At 35.6% G+C, this 22,135-nt stretch overlaps 1 protein-coding gene across 1 annotated transcript in view; it reads right to left on the reverse strand.

Moving 5' to 3' along the window:
* Positions 1–17,838, reverse strand: part of prlra (prolactin receptor a) — a 36,952-nt gene extending 19,114 nt beyond the window's left edge. The window contains exon 1 of the mRNA XM_022676531.2: positions 17,584–17,838. The gene's annotated coding sequence lies outside the window, so the exon portion shown is untranslated. The remainder of the gene's footprint in view (positions 1–17,583) is intronic.
* Positions 17,839–22,135: the final 4,297 nt, after the last annotated feature.

The raw sequence follows: 22,135 nt of genomic DNA on the forward strand, positions 1-22,135 counted from the left end.
AGCACAATGTAAAGAACAGCTGACAGTAAAAAAATGTTTTTGGAAAAGCAATGTTTTTTTTACAGCATCCATATACAGTACAAGTCATTTCAAAACATTGATTTTATTTTATTTGAATTACATTGAGTTTTTTTTTTACAAATAATATAATCCTTAATTTCAATTCTTATTTTATATTGTTTTATCATCTTCTACTATATTTTTTATTATTCTACTGTTCGTCTTTGTCTTAAATTGTTAGTTGTAATTCTTATTTGTAAATATTATATATTATTATATATATATTATATTTATATCTCTTATATTATTATATATATATGTTTTTTTGTTTTTTCTTAATATTTAGTAGCACTTAATCCTTTTAAATATAATTATTTTTAATTGCTGGACAGTTAAGTGAATGTCACACTGCCTGCGTTCGTGGTTAGATCTGGTAAAGTATTTAACATCTGATATTTAACATCAGATAGATACTGATGCTTTTGTGAATTAGGCTAAATAAATAAATACATTTGTATATTTTTTAATTCTCAACATTAAATAATGTAAAGGTACATGATTATCAAAAGTAAGCTTGAGTGACTGAGTGGGACAGAAGAAAACATGAACAATACAGTAAATCAGTACATTTTGACATGTTAATATTATAAATATCATATAACAGATTCAATGTAGTCAAAAAGTAAATACAATATTTTAGAATGTTATTTATATATACAAAATTGATTTACTGTTCATAATTTAGTTTAAACAGGATGAAAGATTCAACATGCAACATTATGTTTGAGATGTGTCTGTACTTTATCTGTCAAACAGCTTATTTGTCTGATATATTGTGGCCTAATACTAAATTATATAACCTAATTATAAATTGCATAATATTATGAATTAAAAGTTGTGTAATAAAAGCACATTCATTTACTATTAATCAATCAATCACTAATCAATTTAAAAGCAAACTAAATGTATTTGTTTTTGTTGTTGTAAATGTTTACACATGCAGGGCAGTTCTGAATCAGCAGTGTTCTGTTCAGTAATAAAGAGTCTTTAATCTGGACTCGTCTGTATTGTTTGACGTGCTGTCGGCTCTCGTTAGCTCATGATTGAGATTCATTATCGGATTGACGTCAAGAAAAGACGAGCTTGTTTGTACAGTGAAGTTCAACAGCAGGGTGTTTGATGACTGTGGGAACTGCAGTATGTTGTATTTATGATTAATCTGCAAACAGAACTGCATGATTAATCTTTATTACTGGTTTAGTAAAAGCAACAAGCACCACAAACCACAGTTATGCAGTATCTTTAGTCCCGGATCAGATTTCCACAGGTTCTCACTTTACACAGATGCGGACATGTCTGGTGTTTGTGGTAATATTGCTTATATAGTTCTGTACTGGATCTAATGATGGGCATCTGTTTTTGGACTCCCCGGTCCCTTATTTCAAGTATCATACATATTTTGGCTTATTTGTAAACTATTTCATTATTTTCCATTCCAAAATCAACCATTCCAAAACTGACTTTAGATCATTTATGATATTTCCATAGTTATTGTGATATTTTGTTTGCGATACGTTATCGATATGTGGTGTCAAATATGGATGGTATTATTGAAAGGTAGAATCTCTAAACTCTCTTAGACCTCACAATCTGACTTACGAAAGTTGCTGCTTCATTCCTCCACATGGTGGCGATAATCAAACGAATAGGATACACGTGGTAAAGAATATTGGTTGTCAAATTCTGTAAAACTTCTGTAAAACTAATAAATATATTATTCCTGGTACTTACTTGAGTATTCTCTTAAGTAACGTAGACGATGTGAAATATCATGAGATGCCCTTTGATTACATTACACAACATTTAGTGGATATTTTTATCCAATGCGACCTACAAACAATGATGTATATTAGCAATAGAGGACATAAAAGTTCAAGGAAAAGTTGGTATACAGTGATTAGCCCTATTTAAGTAATGTTCTAATTCATATTTTTGCAAGAAAGAAAAATACTTAAGGTCAGTCAATCCAAAAAAATGTAAGAACTTTGAAAGTATCCTTATGATGAAACTGTCTCTCATCAGGACAGCCATAGTAAAGGAAGAGCAAGAGTTTCCTCTTTTGCACAGGATAAGTTCATCAGTAACCAGCCTCAGAAACCACAAGTTAACAGCACCACAAATAAGAGAACCTAAATGCTTCACATAGTATTTTGGTTTGTTTAACACTTTTAAGTTTCTACATGATTCCTTATGTGTTTCTTCATAGTCTGGATCACTCCAGTATTCATTTACTATGTAGGATATACTTGATGTGTTTTTAAAATAAAACAAACTATTGCAATGTTTTATTAACACTTCTGGTCTAAACCTGTTTCAATGATATGCAACAATAAATATAAAATTCCAACCTGCCTTTGGTATTATTGGAAAAAGCTTGTTTGAAATATTGGCATTCATATTCTGAGTCAACAGAAAGTCATTGTGGTTTTGGTGAGTGATTCTGGATGACTCAGATTTAATTTAAGATTTATGAAGGAGCATGTCTGCACATTAGGAACATCTCACTCATAAATGCTTTCACAGAGTCCATTCAGGATATCGTCATCAACTGTATTCCCTCAAGACCATCCATTTACTCATGCTGGCTCTCTCTCACTGTGTGTGTGTAAGGGTGAGGATTGAAATCCAGCGCACTATGAGCTCCATTATAACACAAAATCACTCTTCACAGATGCCGGCTTGAACACATTAGAAAAAAAAAAAAAGGCCAGAGAACAGTGCGTGGATTAACGATGAAAGCCACTCCACAGCTGTCAGTTATCATAAAAAATAATATGGAAAATAATCATTTGCTTTCAACATGTCTAATCATAGCTTCATTTTAGCAGTATAGAATGTAAATGATTATGTTCACCATTTTCTGCACAGCTTGATCACCAGGCAGAGGAGCTTATTCAGACTCAGTCCTGCTCCACAGACAGATTCAGAAAGTCTTTTGTCCCTCAGGCCAACTCCTCCACTTTTTCATTATGGTCACTCCAATATGCCCATCTCTGCAAACACACCCTCCTAGATGCCCTATTTTACCCAATTCTGCACTATTAGATTTTCTTATTTATTTATTGTCCACTGTTTGCATTTTTGCAATTTTGCACTGCTACATTATTATATAACTGTGTACTTGCACTGTCTATATGGCTAACCTTAGTCATCTTCTCAATATATACTGCAACTCGTGTACATTGTTGTTTTACTGTGTTTAACTGCATTACCTCCATTACACAAACACAAAGGTCTCTAGTTTTATAATTTACTGTACTTTTGTGTATCTTTTTCTGTATTTCTTTTGTAACTTCTGTGTTTCTATCTTGTGTATATATGCAACTGAAACTTTAGAATGTCCCTCAGGGACAATCCATCCATCCATCCATCCATCCATCCATGATGTGTTGCCATAAGTCTTGGATACACTACACAACTTTTAAAGTTTCCCACAGTCAGCTCTACCTGTGATCTCCTATCTCCAGACTACACTACCTGGAACGCACCACAACCGTTCACAATTATGTCACTGCACACGGCACCACCAGGAAGTCAATCACCGGAATATTGAACACACCTGCTCTCACCCATATAAATACACAGTGACAACAAGCTAGCTGGTTCAGGTTGTTCAGACTCAAAGAGATGGGCGGAGTTACAATATGTTAGCCTTGTGATTGGTCAGGGTTCTGCTGACACACTTTTAGACCCACCCATTCTACACCATGGAAAGAGCGATAGTGATGGTATACAGTATAGATAGTATATTAGCTTTAGGATGATATTCAAAATAAATATTTTGTACATTTTTTTACATTTACATGGGGGAACCAGAGAAGCCAAATTAAACTAAAGCCAACTAAAAAAAACCCCAGATGTAGATTTACAAGGACTTTAAGAAGAATATAAAATATGTTCAGTACAAGTGGCCACAGGCCTCTTATCTCCCACAGCTTCACCCACACCCACACCCACAGATTCAGAGCTGGAATTTCTTTGCATGTCTTGCTAAACAGAAACCATCCTGTTAACCTTTCACTGTTTAACAACTGAAGTATTTAGGCTGTAATTTTCCCTGCTGAATATTTAAACTCCATAACTTTAGATGATTAGTTACAGTGATTAGTTACAGTAAACGGACTGTAAAGACTCTTCTACATTATGTTATTATCACAGTGCTCGTATTCCCCGCATTCTGGAAAATAACGACAGAGAAGTTCAGATAACATCAGCCTGGAGGTGTCTTTCCAGGAATATGGTTTAACATAAACATAGCTGAACATAACTGGAGAGCGGCGGACCTGTCCGACTCGTTCCTGGATTTGGTTTGGCTGTTCTGGGTACGGGTCAAAGTTCTGTTGTAGGTGTTAACATGACCATGACTATTAGCGTGTTTACCAGCTCTGACTGGCTTCTGCTTTATTTATTTAGCTAAATATTTTTATACGGTGGAACTGTGCATGTAAACTAAATGGCAAAAGTAATGGGACATCTGTTTAGTCATTAGTTCTTCTAAAATCGAGGATATAAAAAAAAAACATAATCCTCACATTGTTCTAGTAACAGGTTCTACTGTCTTGAGAAAACTATTTTACTAGATTTTGGAGCATTGCTGTAAGAATTTGATTGTATTCAGCAGTTACAAGGTCATTCATGAGGTCAGGATGTTAGATGATCACCAATTCACCTACTTTATTACCCCAAATTCTCCAAAAAGTTAATAATAAGTCCTATTCTACTGGCAATACTTCTCTACAAGCATGCGTTGTAAATGCATTTGTTACATTTGTACATATAGGGCTTTGTCTTACATCCTGTGAAAGGGGCATTGCGATGTTCATTGCTATCTTACACCCTCACAACAGTCTTTTTTCATGCCTTGCACCCACACTGTTGAAATAGCATCAGAGTTTAAGAATATATCTATAACTGATGGTTGATCTGGAGGTGAGGTGTGTTCAGGTAAATTTCTGGTGTGTTCTATTTTGTATTTTGGCGATGGAAAAACACAGGTGCGCCACTGACTGAAATGAACCTAGACAACAGTCAATCGTCAGAGTCCATTCTTATAGGTGCTCCCAGTGTTCCCGCTTGTTAATCTTGAGTTTTAACTCAACCATAAACACAATAAAGAATAGAATAATATTGCTGTTTCCTTGAATGAGCTGCTGGAGTACATTCACAGTGTGAACACACAAGTCAGAATCCTCTGCTGAGATGCAAAAAAATGTCGCACTGTTAAGATACCAATGTGCCAAAGTCAGAGCACACCTGGCTCTTAAAGAGAATGGCAACTGAAACACTGATTGGTTTATTTCACGTCATGCCTAAAAAACATCCATGCTTAATTAAGAATTAGAGAATTATTACATGCCTTTTGCTTGTTTTAAGCTGCGCAAGGCATATTTTTTTGCACCCTCAAGACACACGACACACCCTAAATTAAGCTGCACAATCTGAAATTGACCGGTGCGCTATACAATGCTAAAATAGGGCCCCAAACGTTTTTCTTAATAGTTTGAATACTATAACAATAAAAAACACTGAACTTGAGGTGTTTCTAAATGGCTGTAACAGTTAAATGTAAGTGTAAGTGTGTAACTGTATGAATGCTTACAGAAACTCAGCCTATCACTAATTCACACTGTGTGCGCTATCTGACACGGTCGCTGTGCCTTCTGGCTGCTTCAGACACTAACTCATAATTAAGCTGCTCACCCGCGGCCTCAATAATGCAACGGCTCTAAACCCCGCCCCCCACCACCCGCCTCCAGGTACAGCTCCTGTGCAGGTGAGTCTACAGTGATCAGCTTTCAGTTCTGTCACCTCCTGCTGTAACACTATACTCAAATTCACACCTCTCTCACACACACACGTACACACACACACACACAGACACACACACACAGACATGCTGCAGTGGGTTGGCTGTGCAAGAATACCAGATAAAAGATACACTAGTGGCTCTGATCATTAAAATCATTGCTGTCAATGGTAAATGAGTTTCTCCAGGTGGATGGTTGGCTGAAAGTGTGATGTGCGTGATTGGCTGTCGCTTCTTACTAATGTGTGTGTGGATGAGTTTTAATTAATTAATCTTAATCATTTTTAGTTCTAAATATTTGGGTGTTTGCAGCAGCCATTTCAGTTTGATATATCTAATAACTGATGGACACAGTAATATTTCAGGATTGAAATGAGGTTTATTGTACTAACAGAAAATGTGCAATATGCATTAAACCAAAATTTGACTGGTGCAAAAGTATGGGCACCCTTATCATTTTATTGATTTGAATACTCCTAACTACTTTTTACTGACTTACTGAAGCACAAAATTGGTTTGGTAACCTCATTGAGCTTTGAACTTCATAGCCAGGTGTATCCAATCACGAGAAAAGGTATTTAAGGTGGCCAATTGCAGGTTGTTCTCCTATTTGAATCTCCTCTGAAGAGAGGCATCATGGGCTCATCAAAACAACTCTCAAATGATCTAAAAACAAAGATTGTTCAACATAGTTGTTCAGGGGAGGGATACAAAAAGGTGTAATTGAAACTTCTCAAACTGAATTATCATCGAGTGTATAAACGCTTAAAAGTCACAGTTATCGCCAGACCTTGATAGCAAGGAATTGAATAAATTACATTTTTTTAATAAATAAATAAATAACCTTTATTTAACATTTAAAGGTTTTAAATGGTTGGGGTCTGAATCTACACTCACATTGCTTTTAGGTGAAAGGTGCTTTCAACAAATACCCAAGACCCCAGTGCTGGGAGACGGACGTTCTAACCACTAAACCACCCAATAAGGTACACAGATTTATGAGTAAAGTTTAACCCTTGTGTGGTGTTCATATTTTGTTACTCATTTACTTTGTTATTTGTATTTAATTCAGCCAAATTAAGCAATTTTACATTAAAATGCTTTACACATGCTTGCTTCACCTAAATTGCAAGCAATATAAAAAACAGCTTACATGGTTAATATTTTCCCTTTACCTTTCTTATGTTGCATTTCTTTCAAAAAGTGCTACACTTTTTTTATACGTTTTTTAATAAAATGTAAAAGAAAATGAATTAAACTCAAGATATGAGTAGAAAATTTGTTTAGTTTCAAATTTACAAATGAAGCAATGTTTATTAGCCCTTGGCCAAACATACTGTATGTAATATAAATGTCTGTGTGGGGGGGGGGGGGGGGGGTGTACAGTGTGTGTTTATCGAAAATGTGTTTTGATATATGCTTTTCACAAAAAATGAGCCAATGCCCATGAGTTTGAGTTAGAAAAAATATTTTTTAGTATCATTTGATGAAAAATGAAAACGGGTCCCACAGACCCGAACACAACACAAGGGTTAATACAAACCCTACATATATTTTTATTAATGAGCTTTATATGATATTTAGTAGACTAAGTGGACTCTTTATTCCCTGTAGATGATTAAGAGAAGCAGAGGCTTGAAGAAAGGAAGTGGTTTTGTAACATCTCTCAGTGTGAGTGGGTGGAAACAGTATTCAGTACTAGAACAGAGAGCCAGGTGTGTTTATATATGAGAGGATGTTCAGTGAGGGCGGCTTCAGACACGTTTCTTCAAAAGCTCAGGTATTGTTTAACACAGGGTACAATGCAAATAATGTTTGAATAATGTTATAGTAATGATGCGTCACTGTAAAGTCACTTAAAGATGAATTTTTTCATAAAACATTTTTTACCCACTTAATAGATAGGGGTTACACTGCAAAAAATCAACCAAAAACCAAAAACCAAAACTAGATAAAATAAATGTACATTTTAAGCTCATATTAAGCAGAAACATGCTTACAAAACAATAAAAATCAGTAAAATCAGTGACCTTTTTGTGCTTATTTTAAAATCAAACTAGTTAGAACAAGGTGGCATTACTAGGCAAGTCTAATTCTAATAATATAATTATTCCTAAAATAAGCAAAATAATCTTACACTTATAGTGCTTATTATGAAAAAATAATATATTAAATATATTTAAATAATTTATAAAAAATAACATGTATTGCCTTAAAATGCATTCATTTCAATTGCTAAGATTTAGTTTTTTTTGCAGTGTATAAATGTAATACTACCACTGTTGGTGATACTGTAAAAAAACAATCTCCATATATTTTTTTTCCTTTTAGTTTTTTCTTTTTTTTTTCTTTGTAAAATATACAAAAACAAACAGTGCCATTTGGCCCTATCGCTATTTTTTAATAGCAAGCAGCTCTCTTCCACTTGCTTACCAGTACAAATATATCTATAAAGATGGCATATTGCTATCTTGGCAATGCAAAACACAGGTGCGCCACTGGCTGAATTCAACCTAGACAAACATCAAAAGCCAGCTGTTCATTGCTATATTGGCAACATTCAACACTTGTTACACACAAAAGGACACACAGCAGTGCACAAACCCAACTTTTACATCAGAAGTAAGCTGAATACTAAGTAAAATAATGTTGCTGTTCCCGTAAGCGATCTGCTCATGCACCCTCACAGCGTGAATGAGAAGGTCAGTTGAATGGAATGACAAGTGACAGGCTGATTGGTTTATTTCACGCTGCACCCAAAAACACACCCATAATTAATTAAGAGAATGAGTACATGCCTTTTGCAAGTTTCAAGTCAGGCAAAGTGTACTTTTCCCATCGTTATGATAGCAAAGACACACTGACACACCCTAAATTAAGCTGCACGGTTGACAGCTCATGTACAGATAACTAAAACACAGTTTTACTAAATATAAGAAGCTGTGTGATGCCATAACATACTTTCTACACTACAAACTAGATTAAAAAACAACGTATATGCTGACAGCTTAATGTCACTTTCTATTTTCAGTCCTCACACACACACACACACCTACACACTTAGTAAAACACACACTCACAGTCCCTCATTTGTTCTAGTGAGTCCAGTAGAAAGACTAGCAGTGACGAGATTAAAGGGCAGTGGGTAAACACGCCATAAATCCCTCTCTATCAGCCTGCGACTTCATTTACCGTCATTACAGCGTGTTCCTGCACACAGCTGTAACAGTGGTGAGTGTGACGAGGTTGATGGTGCTCAGATTGTGTTTAATCTTACTAAATACACACTGGGATTACCAGAGTCATTACTGTTATGGATACTGGTTTCTGTATGTGTGTGTGTGTGTGTGTGTGTGAGTGCGTGTTTAACAGCAGATCAGTACATGAATATCAAAACTCAGCCATTTCTGGGTCAAATATCGAACACTGAGACTGAACTGCATTGCCCTGACTTTGGTTCAATTCTGGACCAAATGCTCAGCTCACACCTGGGCTGAGGGCTGCATGTGATAACACGCCAGTTGCTGAGTATAGTATGGCAATTAGCCCTTCTTTTGCCAAGTATAATAAGGCCAAGTATGATGAGTATAGCAATTAGCCCAAGCAGCTTCTGCTTCTGAGAACAATATGCCAATTGGCCTGAGCCACTTGTACCAATACCCCACTTATGCCAAGCCTTATATGGCAATTGGCCCCTGTTGCTTGTGCCAACTCGCCGTTTGCCAAGTATAATATGGCAACTGGTCCGAGCCAGTGGCTGAGTATAGTATGGAAGTTGGCCCAAGCCACTTTTGCCAACTTTTGCTGAGTGTAATAAGGGAATTAAGGGAGTGGGGTGATAATACCCCAGTTGCTGAGTATAATATGGCAATTAGCCCTTCTTTTGACGAGTATAATAAGGGAATTGGCCTGATCCTCTTGTGCCAAGACCCCAGTTGCTGAGCATAGTATGGCAATTGGCCCGAGCCATTACTGCCAACACCCCTCTTTGACCAAGTATAATAAAGCAACCAATCTGAGCCATTTGTGTCAACACCCTGTTTGCAGAGTATAATATGACAATTGGCCCAAGCCAATTGTGCCAATACCTTACTTTGCAAAGTGTTATACAACAATTGGTCTAAGCTGCTTGTGCCAACACCCTATTTGCTCAGCATATTATGGCAATTAATCGAGTATAATATGGCAACCGTTCCAAGCCACCCCGTTTGCCGAGTATAATATGGCAATCGGCTCAAGCCACTTTCCCAATACCCTAATTTTGCCAAGTGTTATATACCAATTGATCCAAGATGCTTGAGCAAACACTCCATTTGCTGAGTATACTATGGCAATCGGCTCAAGCCACTTCTGCCTACAACCCCCTTTTACCAAGTATAATTCAACAACTGGTCTGAGCTATTTTTTTTTTCACGTCAATTGTTGATAATATTTTTGGGAATTCCCCATATAATATGGGAGACTCTTGTGCCAACACCCAGTGAGCTGAGCATGATATGGCAATCAGCTCAAAATGATGGTGGCAACACCCCCATTTTCTACACAAAATACAGCAATTGGCCCTTTGCTTTGAGACACTTTTGCCAACTCCCACCTTTTACAGAGTATATTATGGTAATTGTCTCAAGCCACTTAAGTTACTGTTACAAAATTAAGTTACTGTTTACAAAGTAGACAAATGTTTGCAGATTATTTTAGTTTGTTTCTACTGAATGTTTGAAACATTTATGCTATATAAAATTTTAACATTTATTTTTTTGCAGTAGTATATTCTTGAAATGACTCAAATATTTAAATTTTTTTGTCATATCACAGAGAATATCGTTATCGCACAAAAACTCTGAAATCTAGATGTGATATTATTTTAGGGCCATATTGTCCACCCATAAGAACTACAACAACAGCACCATATATATTCACACACATCCACATGCTTAACAGTACAAATATATCTATAAAGATGGTGTATTGCTATCTTGGCAATGCAAAACACAGGTGCGCCACTGGCTTCAATCTGAATTCAACCTAGACAAACATCAAAAGCCTCTATATTGGCAAAATACAACACACACATACAACACACACACACACACACACACACAGAACAACATTATGGTGCTTAACTATCTTCACAGTATGAACAGTCCTCGCAGTACTGCACATTTCCCCTCAGTCTGAATACACAGGTTGTTTATTTCTGTACACAATACAAAGAAGCTTCTTGACTCACCAGATTCTCCACAAGTTTACAGTCTTCTAAAAGTTATGCTCTAAACCTCGCCATCATACACCCACACAAGTTTCCAGGAAGTCTTGTTACGTGGATTTACTTCATTGTCACACTTTAACAAGCCACCGGTCACTGAAACCAATGAAACTGCCTAGTTTTTATTATCTGTCCAACCAAAGATTTAAAGTTTAAAGATGCAACTAATAAAAAGACGGCAGTCTTACAACTTTCCCATTGCTAAAGACTTCCATGGAGGAGTCGAGCTTAATGAGAGCTGAAGTAGCTGCTCTATTTCCCACTAATCTCACTGAGGTAACTGTCAGAGCTTTTCTCCAGTCTTAACACTGCTGAACCCTCGCCAACTGAGAGAGGGCACTTTACAGTTCTTCTACTTATTAAACAACATGAAGAGACTAATAAAAGTTAGTTCTAGACAATTAATAGAATATAGTACATTGCTATCATCACTCCAAAATATACATCTTAACTCTTCTCTTTTTGGACAACTTCCATGATGACAGGACCAATAAAAACGCTAAAAAATGACTGACAAGCCCTAAATCCAGTTGGACGATGCATGGTTAATGGCTTGCCTATAGATTGCTAAAATAGGGCCCTATTGGTACTTTAATAGTCTGTAGATACTTCAATACTTGGATAGAGAATCTTTAAATAGGCCTAGACTAGATCTATAGATCATCTGAACGAAGTTTAGAGTTATAGATACTTTAACATAGAGTAAACTATTGAAACTATAGAAAATCTATAGGAACCTTAGTAGAAAGTCCATAGATCATTTATAAAAAGTACACAGATGCTTCTATAGACCTTGGTAGATTATTTTATCATATAGTTAATTAATGTAAGTACTGATAATAATTTTACAATGTTAATGCATTATTATCTATGTTTTCTTTTTCACAGGTATCCTGAGGACACCCCTTGGTCTCTACCCAGACCTTAAGGACCCGGGTGGCTCGCGCGCCACCATTTTCACAGGATCCAGGTTAGTACTGTGTTAATGTGTGCTCATAATGTGCTTAATAAAATGTACATGGGGCTCTTGGTAGATGGTGATGTGCTCAGGGGCCTGAGATCATCACAAGAAGTCTGTCGATTTTTTGATATAAAGTTTATAGATCTTCTGATAGACAAACTAATGATACTTGATAATAAAATGTCTATTGGTGCCTACATTGGTAGAAGATTTACAAAAACTCTCTATAAACTTCTACTGAAGGTCTGTGGAAACAAGCTTTTTTGTTGGTTAAGTGAGCAGTGAGCCGTTAACCCTTGCTGCCCATGCATCAACATCTGTGTGTTCCTGTTGACAGGTAACATATTTTTCCATGACTGGGCGTTTCCCAAGAATCTGTATTAATACTGTATGTGCATGTTTACATGTAGACACTCCTTATTCTTATAAACTGGACTTCTTCATAAGTCATTAAAAGAACAGCTGTTAGACATTGCAATGCTGTAATGCTTCCAGAAAACTGATGCTACAATGGTAAATGGTGCTTCGATTGACCTGAATTGACCTTGTTTGATTTAAATGTGTTATGAATTTGCATTATGCAAATTTTTACAGTACTGGACAAACATATGCTGGCCACATACATACTGTATTACGATGGCAGAGTCACTGCTGTGCTGAGAGTGAACCACATCCAATAATAATCTAAACTAATCTCATTTATTTCACTCCAATATTGGATATACAGAGTGCTATATTATATGTATATATTATTATATGTTTAATTGTTGACCATCACTGATTGGTGGAAACTTCACACTAGACCTCAAGCAGTTTGGACTGTGTGTCTCTCCACTCTTCCTCCAGACTCTGCTCCCTTGATTTATTAATTAAATGTAAAATTTACTGATGATCAGTGATGGTTTGGAGAGACATGTCTGTCATCTGCTGGTGTTGATCCACTGTGTTTTATTATCAAGTCTAAAGTCAGTGCAGTTTTGTTTTCCCACAAAATCTTACAGCACTTCATGCTTCTCTCTGCTACTGACAACTTTTATAAAGATGCAGATTTCATTTCCCAGCAGGAATTGACACACTGCCCACACTGCCAGAAGTACCAATTGGCTTATATAATATTCAGATTTTCTGAGACACTGATTTTTGGGATTTCATTGACCGTAAGCCATAATCATTAATAATAAAATAAATAAACACTTTTAAAATAGATTATTCTGTGTGTAAATCATCTATGTAATATAAGAGTTTCACATTTTAAACTGAGTTACTGAAATAAATGAACTTTTTAAAAATATTCTAATTATTTGAGATGCATCAGTATATCATAGTACCACACTTGATTTCTCTGAGCTCCTGAGAGCGACATATTTATTTACTTAAAATTTTTATAAAAGCAGTCTGCATGCCTAGGTGCTCAATTCTATACACCTGTGGAAATTAAAATGATTGGAACACCTGAATTCAATACAATACTTGGATTAGTGAGCAAATACTTTTGGCAATATCATATACATATATATATATTTTTCCATTTTTTCTCAATATCATGAATTTTTAATTTGAGTTATGTATAAATTCATGTAATAAAGAATGCCACAATGAAGCAGGCCAGTGTAAGTAAGTAGCTCATTTTCATTCACGCTGCCAAGCACCTGACGCAACTTCAGCCAAGCCCAGGCCGAGTCACACGCAGGATTACGGCTGGAAAAGCTCATTACATAATCCGCCACCATATCAGCACTTTCCTGCGCGCCGATATAATTAGACAGTAAAGCTCTTCTCTGGTGGGCTCTTCTTCTCTTCTTTACGTTTAAGTGCAGTTTAAGAGCATTACTTATACACATTGACCTGAAGACTTTTCCTTAACCTTTAACCTCAAGTTTTCTATTGGACGTGACACACAAATGTACTGCATTTCACCATGTTCTTCCACAAAGTGCAAAATATCACTAACTAACATACCTTAAAGAAAATACACATTAACCCGGATGACCCTTAACTCTGTCCTTAAATTCCTCTCTTACTCTGTAAGAGTTAAAACTCTTTTATAAGCATTTATCATTTAATAACATGACGTGTTTGTGTCAGCAGCATTGATGTGCCATTTTTAATTGGACAAAATAATATTGCCAATAATATGTTTGAATATCATTATCGCAAAAATACCTTGAATAATGGTGATATTATTTTAAGGGTCATATGGTTAATCTGGGTTCAACTGGGTTTTGCTGTTTATAGTAAAAAGAAGAAGAAATCACACTGTTCTAATTTCCCATAAATAATATGTACTAGAGGGAGATTATATCTGTCTAGTACCATTTATTTTTTATTTTAGTCCTGGATATACTAGTGCATTGTTGAGTGCATTATTAGTTTCATGAGTTTTTGAATCATTGACTTCTGTAACAATCTGGTGAAAATCATAAGCTCGTAAAAGTCACAGCAATCCTGTGTAAGTTTAGAAATATATTTAACCCTTGTGTGGTGTTCATATTTTTGTTACTCGTTTATTTTGTTACTTGTATTTAATTCAGCCAAATTAAGCAATTTTACATTAAAATGCTTTACACATGCTTGCTTCACCTAAATTGCAAGCAATATAAACAGCTTACATGGTTAATATTTGCCCTTTACCTTTCTTATGTTGCATTTCTTTCAAAAAGTGCTACACTTTTTTTATTAGTTTTTTAATAAAATGTAAAAGAAAAGGAATTAAACTCAAGATATGAGTAGAAAATTTGTTTAGTTTCAAATTTACAAATGAAGCAATGTTTATTAGCCCTTGGCCAAACATACTGTACGTAATATAAATGTGTGTGTGTTGAGGGGGGGTGTAAAGTGTGTGTTTATTAAAAATGTGTTTTGATATATGTTTTTCACAAAAAATGAGCCAATGCCAAAGAGTTTGAGTTAGAAAAAATATATTTTTAGTATCATTTGATGAAAAATGAAAACGGGTCCCACAGACCCCGAACACCACACAAGGGTTAATTGTAAGACTCTGCATATAATGTATTGTTCGCGTACACTTTCGTATATATATCATACTGTTTGGAAGTGTGGGGTTCTGCATATAAAACAGCAATAAATGCTGAATGTGTGTAGTTCACTTTCGACTTTTAACAAATGGTATGTAGGGCAATTTTTGAAGGTTACAAGTGTAAATATACAGTATATAGATATTTCTTCTTTTTCTTCTTTTCTCTTCTTTTGATCTTTTAATACTGTAAGAATGTTAAAAGGGATATTATTTTTTTTATGAAGGACAGGCATAATTATAAGCAGTATGCTTCTGTCTGTGCATCTTCAGTCATTATTTTTGCTGACAATGTTTGTAGTGTTGAGTTATTGTATCATCATCATCATCATCATCATCATCAGATCCCAATTAGGGGTGTGCCAAATAATATTGTATGCAATAATATTACCAAATAAAATGTAATATTCTGTTGCAGTAGTGTATTCTAATTTTTTTGTATTAAATGGTTTGTCATATCGCCAAAAATATTGTTATTACAAAAATACCCTAAAATATCACAGTAATTAAAAAATATAAAAAAAACTAAATGTATCTCTGAAACAGAACAAAACAGTTTCCATAACAAAAGTCAACATGTTTGCAACTTCTAGCTTAATCATGTTTTTATTAATTGCCCCCTTTTCACTAAAATTGTCCACCCTGTTGTGCATCTTGTTATGACAGGGTGGACGCATGCATGCAAGTGATAATAAAAAGTTTTTTATTTTCTGTGTAGTCTGAAGTTTATTAAGTATCATAAACTATTTCTCAGAAATTTCTGAGGGTCAAAAGGCACATTTACATGTTTTGTTATCCAAAACAATAAGTAAGGCACATGCACGCAGTTATTAAAGTCTAATTAACCTGCAGAGTTCACATTTATCTCACCCAGATCTGTTTGGACAAACATAGACGACAGTAAAGCCGGCTGAACAGCATTACTTAACAGAGAGGCCAACTCTCAGGTAAGCGTCTATATCAGGGTTTCTGCGGCTATATAACCACATATAACTGTATAAACACACACCACAGCGAAACAAACATTTACATTACACCGCAACACCCAGGGCCTATTCTTCATCTTACACCCATCTACTCTCATCTCTCCGCTGCTGGTCCTCTATTGAATTTTCCTATAATTATACCCAGCAATATCCGGTCCTGGTTAGCGCCCAGCTTTCCATGAATCACACTTGTAGAGGAAGATACTTTCTAATAATTATGCAAATACAGCAACAGTCACACTGCAGTTACACTGTGCTGTTTAAAAAACATGTTGTTTAACCAGAACTCAAGTCATCTATATCTGATTAAATGTACCTGGGGAAAATATGCACACTGCAATTTTTTTCATACAGTGTCAGTTCATTTCAGTTCAACATTATTATGCCAATATAGAGTATTATGTAGACAGTATAGAATAGTTATATAGACAGTATAGAATATGATCATATAGACAGTATAGAATATTATCATATAGACAGTATAGAATATTGTTATGTAGACAGTATATAAGGTCCTTATATAGGCGATATAAAATATTGTTATATAGATAGTATATTATATTGTTATAAAGGCAGTATAGAATGTTATAATACATAGAGTATATGATATTTTGTAAAGACTGTATATAGTATTCTTATACAGGCAGTGGAGAGTATTATTTTATAGGTGGAACACAGTATTATATTATATTATATATATTATATAAACTATAGAACCAAGTACTATTATATAGGTAGTGGAGTGTATTATTTTATAATATAGATATATTGATTCTATATATAGACAATATAGAATATTATTATAAAGGAAGTATCGATTGGTATGAATATTAAGTACAGAATATTATTCAGGCAGTATATATTTTAGCAGTATATATTTCAGCATATATTATTTCATAGGCCCAATTTGTTTTTTATTTTTTCAGGTACAGGGCTTATATGCAGTATAAGGTATTATTATAAAAGATAATTATTATGCAGGCATACACAAGTTTTATACAGACAGCACAAAATATTATATAGGCAGCATAGAATATTATTATATATTGTAGGTTGTTTATAGTGTTATTCCATAGACAATATACAATATTGTTAAGAAAGTAAGTATTATAATAAAGGTAGTGTAAAATATTACAATATTTACTGTAAATAATATTATTGTAAAAAAAAAAAATAATAAAAAAAAATATATATACGTATATATATATATATATATTTTTAAAACAGCATAGTGCATTACAATATGAACAAGTAGAATAAGACAAACTTATATGTTGCCTTATGCTGGGCTAGTACATTATTAATATACAGTCTTATTATAAGACATAGTATAAAATATAGAGTATAAGTCAAGGCCAAGGATCATAGACAGATTATATAACCCAATAATGACCAAATAAACAGCAGAATTATAAAACAGTATACAGTATAGTATAGTACAGCATCAGTATCTGTACAGGAGGGTCTTACCTGCCCCCTCTATGATCTCCTCTCCTCTCAGGTGCAGAGCTGCATTTACCCCGCTGAGAGAGTAATCAGCCCCGGTTCATCCGCACTGAAACCCCGCCGGAGCTCCACAGCTCAGCTCCTGTACTCTCACACACTCTCACACACCCTTACACACACACACACACTGCCCAACAGCAGAGCTCCTCCTGCACAACCGGTCTGAAAAGGAGGGGCTTTGCTATGACAACGGTCACTGCTTACTCTCTATTGGCTGTGTCCCATCCTAGACTCCTCCCATTTCCAATCTACTCTCCCATCTCCTCTCACACGTTTCTAGAAAGACTGCTTGTTCTGTGATCATGTGTGATAAAAGCAGTGCACACTGATACAATTAAATAAGAACTCTGTAAAATAGATTTTTGTTGTAGTAAAACATGATAAAAAGTTCTTACCTTCGATGAACAGCACACCTCTGTTCTCCCACAACTTTCTGAGATCCAGAAATTCTAACAGTTTGTCTAAAAAACTTTAAGACTGGGTGACACATGCATTATTTGGACACATCTTCTCATTCAATGCGTTTTCTTTATTTTCATGATTATTTACATTGTAGATTCTCACTAAAGCATCAAAACTGTTTCTACTCTCCATGGGAAGGGTTTCTATTTCATGGTCACGTATCAGCAAAGCACACACAGATCATCAGACTACCACCACCTGTCATGTTTCACTTTTAGTATGATGTTCTTTTTCTAAAATGATGTGTTATTTTACACCAGATGTTAATGCCAGTGTCCGTCAGCTTTGGGATTTCCTTTCAGAGAAGATGAATGTGATTCCAGGTTATGTTCAGTCAGAGAAAGAGAGAGAGAGAGAGAGAGAGAGAGAGAGAGAGAGCATGCTTTTACTCTGGGTGAATGAGTTTCTGAGCTCTGAGTTTCCCCTTCTGAAGTCTCCATTGTTTTAACAGCTGCTCGCTTTCAGTAAAACTGAGCCGGATCCTCTTTTAGAGGCTGTACGTGTGACGTAAAGTACGTAAAGACGCGTGACGTGGCCAGAAGAAGAACTCCCGCGAAGTTAGACTTAGCAGGGATGGTAACTCCTGCAAAATATTTAGTCCCTTCTCCACTCAGAAATGCTGTATTCTGTGTATTTTGTATATTCTGTATTTTTTTAGGTTTACATGATTGCATGTTGGCTAAGTACGCCTTCCTGACAAATCCTGCACCATCGCTTTCATTCTACTGACTGACTCAGAGAATATGCTGCCCCAGGTGTAGCATGACTGGCTAATAATTTATGGGCCCTCAGTAATGGCCTAAACTACCTGTGCTTACTATTCAAACACATGACTTAGCTTAGTCTCTCTCTCTGCTCAAACAAAGCAAAGCCTGCTGAGATAAAGTCTACTTTATTGTGCTATCAGGAGCTTTGTGTACAGCCGGTTCCCATCCGTCCGGTTATAAATCGAGGCATCTCTTGGATACTCTGGCACTTCCTCTTTGTAGGACTCCATCACGGAAAAACACAAATTCAGAATAAAGTATTCCTTAGTCAGAACAGAACCATACAATCTTTTCTAGGTTTTAGCTTTCCTCCAGAAAGCCGGGATGTTCTGTATCTTTTGACTTCTTTTGGCTGCACATTTTGTCCCATTCTCTGTCTTTCTCGCTTTCTCAGAACTGAGGATGGGTGCCCAGCTTTTGCCAGTGAGCTGGCATTACCCCTCCTCTTTTTGAGCAGGATTAGATAAATGTTCCTCTCTTTTTAAGCTGCCCAAGTGCTTTTAGCATGAATGATTAACAACTTGAATGCTAGGCTAATTATTATCTTATTATCTTACTAATCTTAAAGAGAGAGAGAGAATACTACCATATCTGGGTGCAGAGAAAACTCAAAATTTCCAGGCGACTTACTGCAATAAAATTTGGGATTTTGCGACCAACTCAAACTCCTAGGCCCAAAAGTTGTGTAATAATCAAGTTTAGCTAATTTATCTTTCATGCACTGTTAAAAAAACACTTCGTTAAGTTTAAATAAGAAGCAAAAATACGTTTCGTCAATTGAGTCAGCAAGAAAATACAAAGGAAAAAGAAAAACAATTTATAAAAATAAATTAAGCTGAAAAAGTTTGGTGTCAGGAATCATATGCTTTTATGAGCCAGTTGGATGGCTTCCTTATTATGACATCACAGTAAGGAAACATGCATAGAATCACCCTGGCCTCACCCCTCTCACGTCAACCCCCACCAGAGTCCCACCCACTAGATCAGAACCTCAGACAGTACAAAAGGTCTGCAGGGTTACCCAGCAGACTTCATCTGAGGGAGGAATCTGTACCTAATGTCCGTGTCTATCAAATTCAGCAGATGAGGGAGATGTAGTTAATGAGTTTTGTGCTTCTATCCCAGTTAATTATAAGGATGTTTTGCCATTTAACACAAACGAACACTAACGTGATGTAAAAGATCAGTGTATATGTTGTATGGCAAGCAACAGCTTATTTGCATTCAAGTGACAGAGCCCTTAAACGGCACATTCTGAAAGAGCTGGTGAGATCTCTTTATGTGAGAGTAATTTTTTTGCAATTAAATTCATGAGCATGTTTTGCACTTTACCCCAAAAAAAGTACTTGTTGTTGGGGCTGCTAAATGATTCAATTTTTCAATTATATAATTTACAGCTTATTGTGCAAAATCTAGGAGGAAAGAAATTTTACCTACTAAACTGTTGTAGTGATGCCATTCTATTGCATTGTATTAAACAACACTGAAGAAAGAGCTCTTTACAACCACCACTAATTTTTTGACTTATGATTGTGAAATTGTGGCTCTTAATATTACAATGTCTCATTTCTTGCAATTGTCCAGGCCGTAATCATGATTTTAGGACACATATGGCACTAACCCCGCCTTAAGGACACATATGGATCCTGCAATTTTGTTGTGTAGTATATTGATCTGCATCAGTCTGTGATCATTTCCTAAATAATGATTTAATGTTCTCTATCTATGAATGCATGTACTCATCAATAGTGTTAAGTGAGGCTATCCACATTTTGATTTAGATGGTTTATGAAACTAAGAAAACATACTTAATGTGGGAACAAAAAAAATAACTTTTTTTAATATTAAAATAAATAAAGAAAGAAAGAAATCCTTTGTATTAAACAATGTTTTTTTTTATTTATTTTTTCTGCACTAGATTTGTAGATCTGTAGATTAATACTGAAGTAGCTTAAACTATGTAAAAGAACATATAAAATTATTTAGTAAACAGAAGTGTTAAACAAACCAGAACATATTTTATATTATAGATTCTTCAAAGTAGCACCTCTTGCTTAAATGTTAGCTTTTCCATTTCTGTCTGGATTTTCTCAGTCAGCTTTATGATGACGAGTCACTTGGAATTCAGGCTTTCAGTTAACAGCTGTGCTGAACTCATCAAGAGTTAATTACTTGAATTTCTTGCCTCTTAATGTGCTTGAGAGCATCAGTTGTAAAGTTGTGAAGAGGTAGAGTTAATCTGCAGATCTTTGTCACTTTAATTGGTTCTGGAGTTTCATCCAGGCACCTGTAGCTGCTTCACTGTTTAAAGAGCCACTAAATTTAAACCCTATTTTTTCCATTAATAGCTTAAAATTTGTTTCTTAAAAGTAATTAAACATGGTGCCGAGTGGTCCAGCGATCTCACAGCCACTATGAGCAGGAGGTCGCAGGTTCAAACTCCCACTTATGCAGCTTTGCCATCAACCTGACGGCGCTCAGAGGGAGCAAAATTGGCCCTGCTCCCTCCGGGTGGGTAGATGGCGCTCTCTCCCCACATCACTAAAGGGTGATCTCCACAACACAGGGTGTCTGTGAGCGCGCTGTGATGCTCGGCAATGCTGCATCAGCAGCAGCTCGTTTCAGAGGAAGCATGTGCTAGTCTTCACCCTCCTGGTGCGTTGGGGCATCACTAGTGATAGAGGGAGTCCTAATGAGTGGGTTGGATAATTGGCCGGGTAAATTGGGGAGAAAATGAAAAAAAAAATGTAATTAAACATTAAATAAAAAAAAAAACATTTCCTAACCTATGCCAATGTGATTGTGGAACTGAAACATTAAAGAGCTACGATACCTAAAAGTAACTAAAAATGAACCTTTTAAAATGAAATGGAAGATTTAACCCTTGTGTGGTGTTCGGGTCTGTGGGCCCCTTTTCATTTTTCATCAAATGATACTAAAAAAATTTTTTTTTTAACTCAAACACATTGGCATTGGCTCATTTTTTGTGAAAAACATATATATAAAAAAAGTGTAGCACTTTTTGAAAGAAATGTAACATAAGAAAGGTAAAGGGCAAATATTAACCATGTAAGCTGTTTATATTGCTTGCAATTTAGGTGAAGCGAGCATGTGTAAAGCGTTTTAATGTAAAATTGCTTAATTTTGCTGAATTAAATACAAGTAACAAAGTAAACGAGTAACAAAAATATGAACACCACACAAGGGTTAAAAAGGGAAGATGTGTGCCTTCATTCATATGCGGGGCCCTGTGCAGGACTCTGGGTGCAGCCATCAGGGGTTCTAAA

Source organism: Astyanax mexicanus, chromosome 17 (genome assembly GCF_023375975.1).
Source record: "Astyanax mexicanus isolate ESR-SI-001 chromosome 17, AstMex3_surface, whole genome shotgun sequence".
NCBI lineage: Eukaryota > Metazoa > Chordata > Actinopteri > Characiformes > Acestrorhamphidae > Astyanax > Astyanax mexicanus.